The sequence below is a fragment of the Acomys russatus genome, chromosome 28 (genome assembly GCF_903995435.1).
Source record: "Acomys russatus chromosome 28, mAcoRus1.1, whole genome shotgun sequence".
Lineage (NCBI taxonomy): Eukaryota > Metazoa > Chordata > Mammalia > Rodentia > Muridae > Acomys > Acomys russatus.
This window is the reverse complement of record NC_067164.1, coordinates 37,696,674-37,708,917: the sequence shown is the minus strand read 5'-3', so window position 1 is coordinate 37,708,917 and position 12,244 is coordinate 37,696,674. Positions and strand designations below refer to the sequence as shown.

General features: G+C 37.3%; 1 pseudogene; it reads left to right on the top strand.

Moving 5' to 3' along the window:
- The first annotated feature begins 3,739 nt into the window (after nt 1-3,739).
- On the top strand, nt 3,740-9,727 carry LOC127210801 (olfactory receptor 6C74-like; annotated as a pseudogene).
- The last annotated feature ends 2,517 nt before the right edge of the window (nt 9,728-12,244 follow it).

Below are 12,244 nucleotides of genomic sequence, written 5' to 3'. Positions count from 1 at the left end.
GGTGTGTGATTGGTACCACCATCTTGGATCCCCAGAGTGACAGATTTCTTAATAAAGAATAAAAGTATTTTTTTTTTATCTTCTGCAACTTGTTCTAATATTTAAATTCAGAGTAACTATTTCCCATAGATTACATGTCTATAAAATTTCAGATAGTTTTCTTGAAATACTTTTTATTTATTTTCGTCTTGTAAGTTACTTTCTGAAATTTTATTTAGGCCATGCTTTCTAGCCATGTTATTAGTATATAAATATTAACGTGCTAAGTTTGTCTGGAGAATAAAAGAATAAAATAAGATGGACTCCCACAAGATAGATTTCTTGTCAAGTTATATTAATATTCTCATGTGCAGATGAACTAATTATCCCCTTCTCAATTTTTTTAAATGGATAACTAAAGTTTTAAGAATCTAAAGTATTTTGAATAGAATTGAAATTTTACTATAGGTCTTGGCTTCCATTTGCCATCAGCATAACAAGACTCTCTATAGATACTAAGTCTTTTAATTAACTTTTTTATTTTGCTTTTACAGTTAATGATGAAGCTGGTCAATTGGTGTACTTTCCACAGAAAAATCCCCAAGGTCTGAGTAAAAAACAATATTTTTTATTAAAGAACATGTAAACCTCCAGTGCAATGGAGACAATGTCATGTTTATTGATGATGGAATGAGGGAGTGATTACAATTCCTCAGTTACAACAAAACAGGAGCACAGTACTGTTTGGGAAGACATTAATTACTGCATTTGTAGGAAAAACAGAAGAGTGGAGTTAAGGTGTCACATCATGTATTCTGGTTAAAGAGGGTAACTATGGCTATTTTTTAAAAATGAGCTGGATTTTAATCTGAACAAGCTCTCCATTGAAACTGATGAGACAGTTGGAAAATATGGGTTAGGAAAAATACTCATTTTGGAAAACTCTTTCATATTGCATATTTAGACAAAAATAAACTTCTACAATATATCTGAAAACAAAACCTCCATGGAACTCAAGGAGAGTAAGTATTCAGCATTTGCCATGTTGCACACAAAAAGGTCAGATAAAGAACAGTCCTGTCTTGAACATAGGTTAAACCACCTCCATCCAGCATTAGGGAAAGTCTGATAACATCCATGGAACTCATTTCTATAAACTCATCAAATTATGTTTGATGATTAGAAAAGGCATGCACAATTTTATTGGTACACATTGCTTTATATTCGTGAATTGGAAGTGTACTAGTTAATTTTAGTGGTGGTACTGAACACAAATTACTTCTTACACCAACTAAGCTACTCGGGTTGAACTGGAAAGTATTGAGAAGAAATGTTTTTTTTTTTTAAAGATTTATTTGTTTATTTTTATGTATACAGAGCTCTGCCTACATGTACACTGCAGGCCAGAGGAGGGCATCAGATCACATTATAGATGGTTGTGAGCCACCATGTGGTTGCTGGGAATTGAACTCAGGACCTCTGGAAGAGCAGTCAGTGTTCTTAACCGCTGAGCCATCTCTCCAGCCCAGAGAAGAAATGTTTTAAGTATACTGTAAAATGTTTACTTGCTGATTCAAATAAGTTTAAATCTTAAACTAATAAGACTGTTTTTCCTGCCTAACTAGTTCTATTTGGTAGTACCAAAGAATTCCAAAAGTAACAAATACCACTAACAATAATCTGTTTATCTATTTCTCAATTTCATTTTCATTAATATAGCTCCTTAAAATATGCACCAATTCTGGATGTGGTGGTGCATACCTTAAATTCCAGGACTCAGAAAGTAGAAGTATCTCTCTAAGTTCAAGATCACCCTGGACTACATCAGGTATCTCTAACTCACTTGAGGTAATAAACCTTTTCAAATCAAACATATACCAATTTTATCTAAGAGCACATTCATGCAGACTTCAGAAATTCTGAGTGATACTGGCCTTCAACTCCACTGACAAGTACCCAAAGTAACTAAACATTTATCTCACTCTCTGTTTCTTAAATACTTCTATAATGAATTTTAATTTCTTATGGTAATTAAATTTTTATTTGGTCTATTTCTAGATAATAAAATATCTAGTTACAATTAATATTATACTTTTTAAAACGGGACTTCTTGGATCACATAGTGAGTCCTGACCAACCTGGGAAACATAGTGAAATTCTGTCTCATAAAATATCAAGCCCCTCCCCTCAAGGCTCAGGGAGCTCTGCAGAAGAGAAGGTGGAAGTGGTGTAAGAGCCACAGGGAACTGATGCTTCCAAGAAAACAGTGTCTTCCAGATGCAGCAGAACTGATGCCCAAACTGAAAGGCACCATGGTCGCAAGCACAAGACCTGTGTTGGTTCAGGTCGGATGGAAGCCCAGCTCTAAGGGATGGAGTGACCATGGGGTCCATTACCAACCAGAAAACTATTTGCACTGGCAAAGGGAAAAGCAGGTTTCTACATTGGAGTCTTACTGGGTATATCAACCACAATCCAGGGTGGCCACATGCCTAAGCGTATTCAGCCAACAAAAAACAAGTGACATAGTTTCTCTGAAGCTTTCTGGTTTCATTTTGTTTTGTTTTAGTAAGTTTTTTGTCTTTTTGCAGTTTTGTTTTTTGTTTTTTTTTTTTTTTTTGGTTTTTTTTGTTTTGTTTTGTTTTTGTGCTTTGTATAGGGTTTTGTAGAAAATGAGTGTAAAGTCGAATGAGTAGAGAAGTGGGAAGGAGCTGGAAGAGGGAAAACATGATTGAAATATATTAATAAGAACATGCACAAAGTGCTTGGTTTGTGGAAATGAAGAATATTATTTAAAAAATGTATCACTCAAACTAGCTTAAAATATTTCTTGGGATTTGATAGGAGTGGGAGTTCTATTTTCAAAATATGAAGGAAAAGGGACATGTGCAAATACTTCTCACAGAAAATAATAAAAAACTTTTCCAAGTATTAAAAAAACCTGAAAATCATTGGAAATGAGTATCTGGAAAATGCAGTTAGATAAGTGCTGCTATGCTCATAGTGCTGACAGATGAGTAAATGTGGAAAACTTAGAAGGGAACAAAAAGCTTCTCCATTTTTGTTGCCTTGCAGGATTCTTCATATCACCTTCAAATCTTTACAAAATAGAACCTGTCTATATACTCACTTATATCTGCATACTAGCCCAAGGGGCATGTCCCATGAAAGCCTTCACTTACCAGGAAACTGGGACAGAGGGGAGGACATCCTTTGGGACTCTAAATGAGAGAAGCATGGGAGAATAGCAAAGTAGAAGGATCCAGAGGGTCCTAGAAACCTACAAGTAGAACATTATGATTGGCAGATTTGGGCCCAGGAGTCCTGCTTAAACTAAGGCACCAGCCAAGGACAATACAAGCGGTAAACTTTAAACCCCTACCCAGATCTAGCCAATGGACAGAACATTCTCCACAGTTGAGTGGAGAGTGGGGTATGACTTTCACATGAGCTCTGGTGCCTCATATTTGACCATGTCACCTGGAGGAGAAGACCTGGTGGCACTCAGAGGAAGGATAGCAGGTTACCAAGAAGAGACTTGATACCCTATGAGCCTATACAGGGGGAGGAAATCCCCCTCAGGAACAGCCATAGGGGAGGGGAATAAGGGGAAAATGGGAAGGAGGGAAGAATGGGAGGATATAAGGGATGGGATAACCATTGAGATGTAACAAGAATTAATTAATAAAAAATTTTAAAAAACAGAACCTGTCAATTATTATTTTATGCCAGACTGCAAAGATCTAGAAGACACACAGACATGAGAAATCATACATTGGTGACAACATTCATTCTTCTGGGATTGACAGAAGACCCAAAGTGGCAAGGTGTAATCTTTGTTTTCCTACTTATAACATGTCTGCTGAGCGTCACTGGACATCTTACCATCATCCTTCTCACCATGTTGGATTCCCACCTCAAAACACCCATGTATTTCTACCTCCATAAATTTTCCTTCTTAGAAATCTCACTGACATCTACATGTGTCCCTAAGTTCCTGTTCAGCACAATGACCATGGATAAAACTATTTCTGTGGGTGTTTGCTTCACCCAATTATTTGCTGCACTTATGTTTGGGATAGCACAGTTTTTCTTGCTAGCTGTCATGTCCTATGACCGCTATGTGGCCATTTGTAAACCCCTTCATTATACAACCATCATGAACACCAGAGTCTGTTCATTGCTGTTTGGCACCTGCTGTTTCATAGCTTTGTTGGCAATCTGTCCTGGAGTCATTTTTGGTCTGGGCTTGGAATTCTGTGGGACTATTATCGAGCACTTTGCTTGCGACTACTCCCCCATCTTGAAGCTTTGCTGCAAGGATACAAGGTCCATGCAACTGGTCAATTTCATTTTTGCCACCATTATTCTCCTGATCACCTTGGTACTAGTAATGTTCTCTTATGGGAAAATCATAAGCACAATTCTGAGTTTCCCCTCTGATTTAATTTTATGAGATTTTTAATCAAATATCAAACTATGAATTCTCTAAGGAAACATCATATATCTATGATTTTGTAACAAATATGTGCTTAGAAAAATATTACGTGTGGACAGTTTTAATAACACTTTAGTCTATAAATCTCTAAGAATACTCTGCTATGGAAAAACATATTGAATTTCTAGAAACAGTCTATTCTTTCATCCTCCTTTTGTTGCTCCTTATTCATCTCTTTTTAAATATAGACAGAATATATATCTATATATACATATATATCTATATAGCTTCATTTTTATAGTCCATCTACAATATTTTCAAATTTTCTTTTTATTCTTTTTATCTCAAAATATATTTAAAAGTCTGTATTGGCAAACCAGAACTTTATGCATATATTCACTATTAGAACATAGTCTTGTGACATGTTCCATACTACTCTTTTGGAAGACTTTTGATTTCCTGAACTCAAGAAACCAATAAAACTTAAAAACATCAACTTGTCCCATGTTCAATATCTGTTCTGTCTCGTATAAGTGTCTGTTCTCTGTGTCAGACTCCAATCAATCACCACAACTATTCGTCATAGCAGGCACATTTTCACCTTAGTTCTTATTAACTATTGCAAATATGTAGAAAACACTGAAGCAGGTGTCTAACATTCCTGAATCTACATAAGAATAGTAGACAGACATTTTTCTTAAGAACAAAAGACATACTCTCTAAGTGTGAGTTCTATGTGTTTAGATCAGTCTTATAATGCTCTTTTTTTTTTTTTTTTTTTGCCAATTTGGTATACTTTTTACTATTCATAATAATTCATTTCGGATTTACAAAGGCAAAGGAAATAATCTGAAATTTATACTATTATAGGAAGCCCACCAGAGATGACCAATCAAGCACAGTTTATAGCCAATTGAAAAATCTTTTAAAATTTTTTATTAAATATTTTTACATGTAGATTTATATTATTACATATATATACAATAAAATACCTATAGCAAGAAGAACCATAACACAATCAGGAATTATATAAATGTTACAGTCTTAGTGTTTTGGGTATATTTATTTGACAGCCTTGAAGAAAAACATCTTTTCTGACTTGGTACTTCTAAAATTTCTGAATATAAATCAATTTCCATCACATATTGTCATTATCAACTTAAAAGATCTATATCTATCTAGACCTGAAAACATCTTAATACCTAACCAACTAAGCTTCATTGTGAAACTAAACTATCTGGTCTTCAACCTCATCAGACATTTGCGAAGGAATAGGTTTGATGAGCTGAGCATGCCGGGAGCGCAGCTTAGTGCCTTTCCAAATGAGAAGGTGACAGAGACCATTTTCTACCTGAACAGTCAACCAAAACTCTCTACAATGTTGGAGCAACTTATTCAGTCTTCTGGCCCAATATATCTGACAGACATGTTTGTGAGTCAGGAACTATTGAGGGCTTGCTCAACCTGTCTTGGCAGAGTTTGGCCATGGACTCTGCCTGCATCTTGTTTTTATGTAGAATTTTGTCTTTGGTAGAAATGAGGACATTTTTCCCAGTGGCTTGTTTGCCACATTTGAAGGCAATTCCATAAGGAGATTCTGTGATGCTTATCATCCTCCTTGAGGTAGCCGGGGTGTTGCCAGGAGTTAACCTGTCTTATTGTCAGTGAATCTTTAAAATAATAAAGACATTTTAATGTCATATTCTGCATGTCTCTGAGGTTTTTGAAGACCTTATATGACTCTCCTGCCTTATCCTTCTATAGAATCATATCTATCTGCTGCACCCAAGATGTCTATTCTGGTGATTAAAATAGACTATTAATTGACATGACCATGATTTGATCAACTAACAATTAACTTGCATAACTTATTTATCCTAAACAGCTTGCAATAGCACTTTGAGTGTATTGGAAGTAAACCTTGTATTATAATTGAGTTATATGGGTAAAATATCTCATTAAATATATGTATATTATGTAAAGAATAATCTTACATTTGTATTCTATACCACTGTATCTAAAATTATTCCAACTGCATGGATGACATTCAAGTATTCTGTCCTAGTTATAGCACCAATTGTCCATATCTTGGGGGTTTTGAATGCAGAAACCACATCCCGCCATCTGCCTAAAAATTATTCCAACTGCATGAATGACATTCAAGTATTCTGTCCTAGTTATAGCACCAATTGTCCAGATCTTCCTTGGGGGTTTTGAATGCAGAAACCACATCCCGCCATCTCCCTTAGAAGCTGGATCAGGTAACATGAGTAAACAACCTGACAGAAACTAAGTGGTCAAATGGAATGGGTTCCACACAAGAAGCTAAGATAAGCTGTTAACTAGCTGCAGTTGGGAGGTTTGCACAAGCAAGCAGTTTAACAGAAGCTTGTCAGAAGGACCCTGCTGTTTGAAGTTGTAGCCGTCCTCCTAGTCTAGATAACCAATCTGAGTGGTGTTACCTGCAGGACTCTCCCAGCAGGGCCTCCTACTGTCTGCCTGAATTCATCTGGAGAGTGCCTGTAGACATGATGCCGCTAACCACATTTGATACGTGGCACTTGGCACAACTTCCTGCTAGTTCTCCACTCCTTGCACCTACAGGACAATTAGGTACTGTGTTCCTGTTCATATGGTAAGATCATGCTTCCAAATGTAGAATAAGCATCCTTAAAGTGAGTGATTTCAACCAATTATGTACACATACCCTGAAGCCCTACCCACCCGCTGCGTTTGTTCTTACCCCAGTGAAGTTTAACCAGCTCCCTGGAGTGGCTCACGAAGTGTTTTATCTCCGTCTTGCTCGTGACCTTCCAACTCTGCAAGACTTTCTGCTCCTCCCGCCTTGGTGGACTGGTAGCCAACAGCTCACCCAGGGGTCAGGAGAACCACAAAAATAAGATAAATTAACAGGTATCTTGACCTCAGGATTCTAGAATAGAGCTGAGTAATTTTCCACAGGATTCCCATCAAGATCAAATTCTAGGTAAATCTGAAATGGCCTCAGAAAGAATGCAAAATAGAGGAATCTTTGCACTGTCTTACCCTGTCATAGTGTTCTGTACTCTTTAACAAAATTCCCTAATTTTATTATTTATTTATTTATTTATTTATTTATTTATTTATTTATTTATTTTATTCCAGGCTACTTACACTCGAGTCTGATTGCAATTTATATTTTCAAAGCATGAGATACAATTCTTGGAGACTTTTACTAGCAGGGGAAATCTAAATATATAATGCATGCATTGGAGTCTATGAATTTCATTTAAACAGAATATTTTTGCCAGTGGAAATAGTGCATAAAAGTTTTCCAAAGATATTAATTATTTACTGAAGCTGTTTCAATATTGTTTGCTTGTTTAGTGGGCTGATTTCTAATCAGTGTTTTTTAGGACCGAGGACAATTTTATTAGAACTTAAAAGTTTTTACCTCCCTGACAGACAAACTAAATTTTACCAGCTAGGCAGACAGAAATGGAGGAAAAAAGGAAAAATGAAAACAAGAACAAACAAACAAAATCATGGCATTTGAGTTGCCAGTCTGGAGGTCTGACACATAATAGAAGGTAGCTACAGAGTTGGGGAGAAGGTTTTAGAGAAAATGAAAGAAAGCAAAAAGCATCAAAAAAAGCATTCTTAGGTCCTGGCCAGTATTAGAGAGATATAGAAAAGAAAGAGAGAGGGGGAGGGGGAAGGATATGGGGTGGAGGGAGGGAAGAAAGAAGGGAGGCATGGAGGCAGGGAGAGAAAGGGAGAGAGAGAAGCTTGCAAATTTTTGAGTCAGTTCTCAGAAAAGTGGGCTGACCCTGCCAAAGCTTGTGGCCTCTCTACTAGTAGCAACTGAGCTATGGGTTGAAATTATGAAAATGAAAATGATGATGATGATGTACCTGACTAAATAAGTTATTATTCCATTTATCTGTATAGCATGACTTACGTTGAGCCCAACTTCCTAGGAGTGGTTCATTGATAAGTGACTTGCACAGCTGGAATACTAAGTCTCACCCACAGCCAGAAATTCTGGTGTTTAGACCAGGAATTTTCTCTTAATGGACACTTATTGCTACTCTAATATTCCCCTATATCAAAAGGTAACCCTAAAATTATTTAGGAACTAGATGAGGGATCAGAATCCCCAAACACTTCTGGCATCTCTGGTTTTGGGAAGGACAAGGCTGCCAAGAGGCACAAGTATATTAGTTGTTTTAGGCACACAAAGAAAATGTTTTTCTTTTGGATCTTTTTTTTTATTAATTTATTCATATTACATCTCGATTGTTAGCCCTTCCCCTGTTTCCTCCCATTCTTCCCTCCCTCCCATTTCTGTCCTTCTCCCTTCCCCTATGTCTCTGACTGAAGGAGACCTCCTCCCCCTATATATGCTCTTAGAATATCAAGTCTCTTCTTGGTAACTGGCTATCCTTCCTCTGAGTGCCACCAGGTCTCCCCATCCAGGGGACATGGTCAGAAAAAAGGCACCAGAGTTCATGTGAGAGTCAGATCTCACTCTCCACTCAATGGTGGAGAATATCCTGTTCGTTGGCTAGGTCTTGGTAGGGGTTCGAAGATTACTGCCTACATTCTCCTTGGCTGGTGTCTTAGTTTGAGGAGGACCCCAGGACCCAGATCTGCCTGTCATAAAGTTCTTCTTGTAGGTTTCCAGGACCCTGTGGGTCCTACTATTTCCCCATTCTCCCATGCTACTCTCGCCTAAAGTCTCAATCGGATGTCCTCTCCTCTGACCCACTTTCCTGGTAAGTAAAGATTTTCATGGTACGTATCCCTTGGACTAGTGTTTTGATATAAGTGAGTATATACCGTTTGTCTCTTTTTGCTTCTGGGTGAACTCACTCATTATGATAATTTCTAGATCAATCCATTTGTCCACAAATTTCGGGATCTTTATGCTAAATTCCTAAGCCAGTGTTGAGCTCCTGTTTTTGGCACTAGAATGACCTCACTCCAAAGCAGTAACACTAACTGCCATTATGGGATTAGGGCAATGGCAATTGTAGCTTCTTGGATTTCAGTGGGGGTGTCTGAAGTGACAGTTAAGGGTATTTCTCCATCTAAAAGGCACCCCCAAACTGCATCAGTGGTTTTATTCATATTACTTCAGAAAGTAAGAGGGGAGGAAAGTCTTTGATTAGTGGCCGGAAAGATATGTTAAAGACATTATAAATCCAAGGTAGGGAACCAGAAAAAAAAAAAAAAGATATTTCTTAATGTTCAAATCAGCACCCTCTGGAATCTCCCTATAAGTTCTTTTCAGAAAGTGCCCTGCTGTGTAATCCAGGCTGGCCGTGAATTCCTAATTTAACTTCCAGCAGTCCTCAGACTTGTAGTTATCCTCCTGCCCCATGTTCCTCCATATGCAACTGATTTCTATTTTTTGAAGGATTTAAACTAATCTACGGAGCCACAGATATGCTAATTCCAAAACTGGATAAAGACACAATGAACCATTGATCAATTCTTCTGATGAAGATAAAAGTAGAACTTTTTAATAAATTTCCGGAAAACTGCATTTAATAAAGTATTTAAAAATCAGGTGTATTTTGCGCTGACTTCATTGTACAGAAGAAAAGGGGTTTTACATACACAAAATATCGCATGAATTCATGAATTAAATCAAGGATAAAATCATATGGTTGTCTCAATGAATGAAGAAAAACACCTTTGACAAACTTTTACATCTTTTATAATTAAAATTATTTTAAAATTAAGAATAAAAGGTATATATAATCTATATTTATTTTACAGACACACAGTAAAAATTATGCTAAATGATGCTGCTGGGTAAGATCGAAAGCTAGGGGACAGGACATGCTACCGAGGGTGTGGAGAAAGGGGAGCACGTCTCCACTTGTACAACTACTTTGGAAATCAATCTGGTGTTTCCTCAGGAAATTGCAAATAATTCTACCTCAGGACACAGCCATACCACTCCTGGGAATATACCTGAAAGATGCTTCACCATACAACGAGGATATTTACTCAACTATGTTCATAGCAGCTTTATCCTTAATACCCAGAATATGAAAACAACCTTGATGTCCCTCAAGCAAAGAATGAATAAAGAATCTGTGGCACATTTACACAATGGAATACTATTCAGCTAATAAAAAAAAAAAGGAAATCTTGAAATTTGCAGGCAAATGGATGGAACTGTAAAAGATCATCCTGAGTGTGGTAACCCAGACCCAGGAAGACATGCATGGTATATACTCACTCATAAGCAGATACTGGCCACATAATACTGAATAACTACACTACAACACAGAGACTGAAACATCAACCAAGGACCATGTATAAAGTGGACCTAGATCCACTGCTCAGATGTAGTAGCACAGTCTCCTTGTGGATCCTACATGTTAAGAGTAGGGACTACTTTAGACATGCACTCTGGCCACCAAACTTAGATCACTTCCGCCTGGCAAGCCAGCCTTACCAAGCTACAGAGGAAGAGGTTACACGTAGTACAGATAAGACTTGATAGGCTCTGGTCAAATGTTAGTGGAAGAGGGGTCCCTTTTCTACAGACTACGGGAGGGAAAGAGAGGAGATGAGAGGGAATAAGGGAGTGGAATATAATCAGGATGTGAATAATTTAAACTGCAGAACAAGCAGGCAACTTATATTGCTAACCCCACTATATGGGAAGAGCTCTGAGACTGGCGGAGCCATGAATGTCTAGGCATAGACAATGCTTCTTGTTGACTGCAGAGCCCCTATGAATTACTATTAGATGCCATTCTTCATATGGCATGAATGAAGATTTACAGATGTCTTTTTTTTTTCTGCTCGTACAAAGAGCAGAAATCCAGCCTTAATTGTTCTGTTCATCATGCACACCTTGGACACTTAGAATTTTAGGACTGTATACTGCTTGTGAGAAATTACATGCTTTCAGAACTGGACGCTTATATTGGATCAGACCATACAGGATGCATTCCTCTCCGCATGCTGGACACTGACATCCTGTATCCTTCATTTTCCCACACAAAGTGCTTTAATTGCTGTTCCTCATCAGAACATGACAGCTCTTAGGACACTTTCAAAAAAATCCATCCATCCCAATTGGTCCAGCATTTCAGACTGTCCCACGCAGGACTCTAATTAAGCCTGATATTTCTCAACATGTAGAAACTGGACCACAAATGTGACTGCTAGCTTTTCAAATCATTTCCCCAATTTTATTTGGGCCCCTACTAGATGTTATTTGTCCATAATCAGCCAGAACAGACCTTAATAAAAGGATGCTCCATATCCTTTAAGGGGGATTGGGTAGGATTTTGGTTGCTTTCATGGGATATAGAAGGGTATCATCAATGGAAGTTGGTTACAATTTATTATTGGTCTTATTTTGGAAAAAAAACAAAGTTAGAGTCAGCAATGTCTCTGTTTTTCTTAATCTTACATTCTTAGGTTTGGAAATAGGGGTTGAAAAGTAAGAGTGGGGAAATATAGAAATATATAGGGAAGATAGAACAAAAAAATAGATTAGTGAATTTGCTCCTCAACTTACTGCCTCAGTTGTCACTCACAAGTTTATTCTTAGTTCACCAATATAGAATTTCATATATAGATGCAAAATAATTTTATTTCTAGATACAATGGTATCTAATTCAAATATAAGTTTATTCTTCACACACACACACACACACACACACACACACACACACACACACACTTCTATTCCAATATGAGGTATTGTACCCATATAACTCAAGGCTTACTTACAATACTTTGAAAGTGCTATTGCAGGCTGCTTAGGTTAAATAAGTTACACAAGTTAATTGTTAGCTGATCAAATCAGGGTCA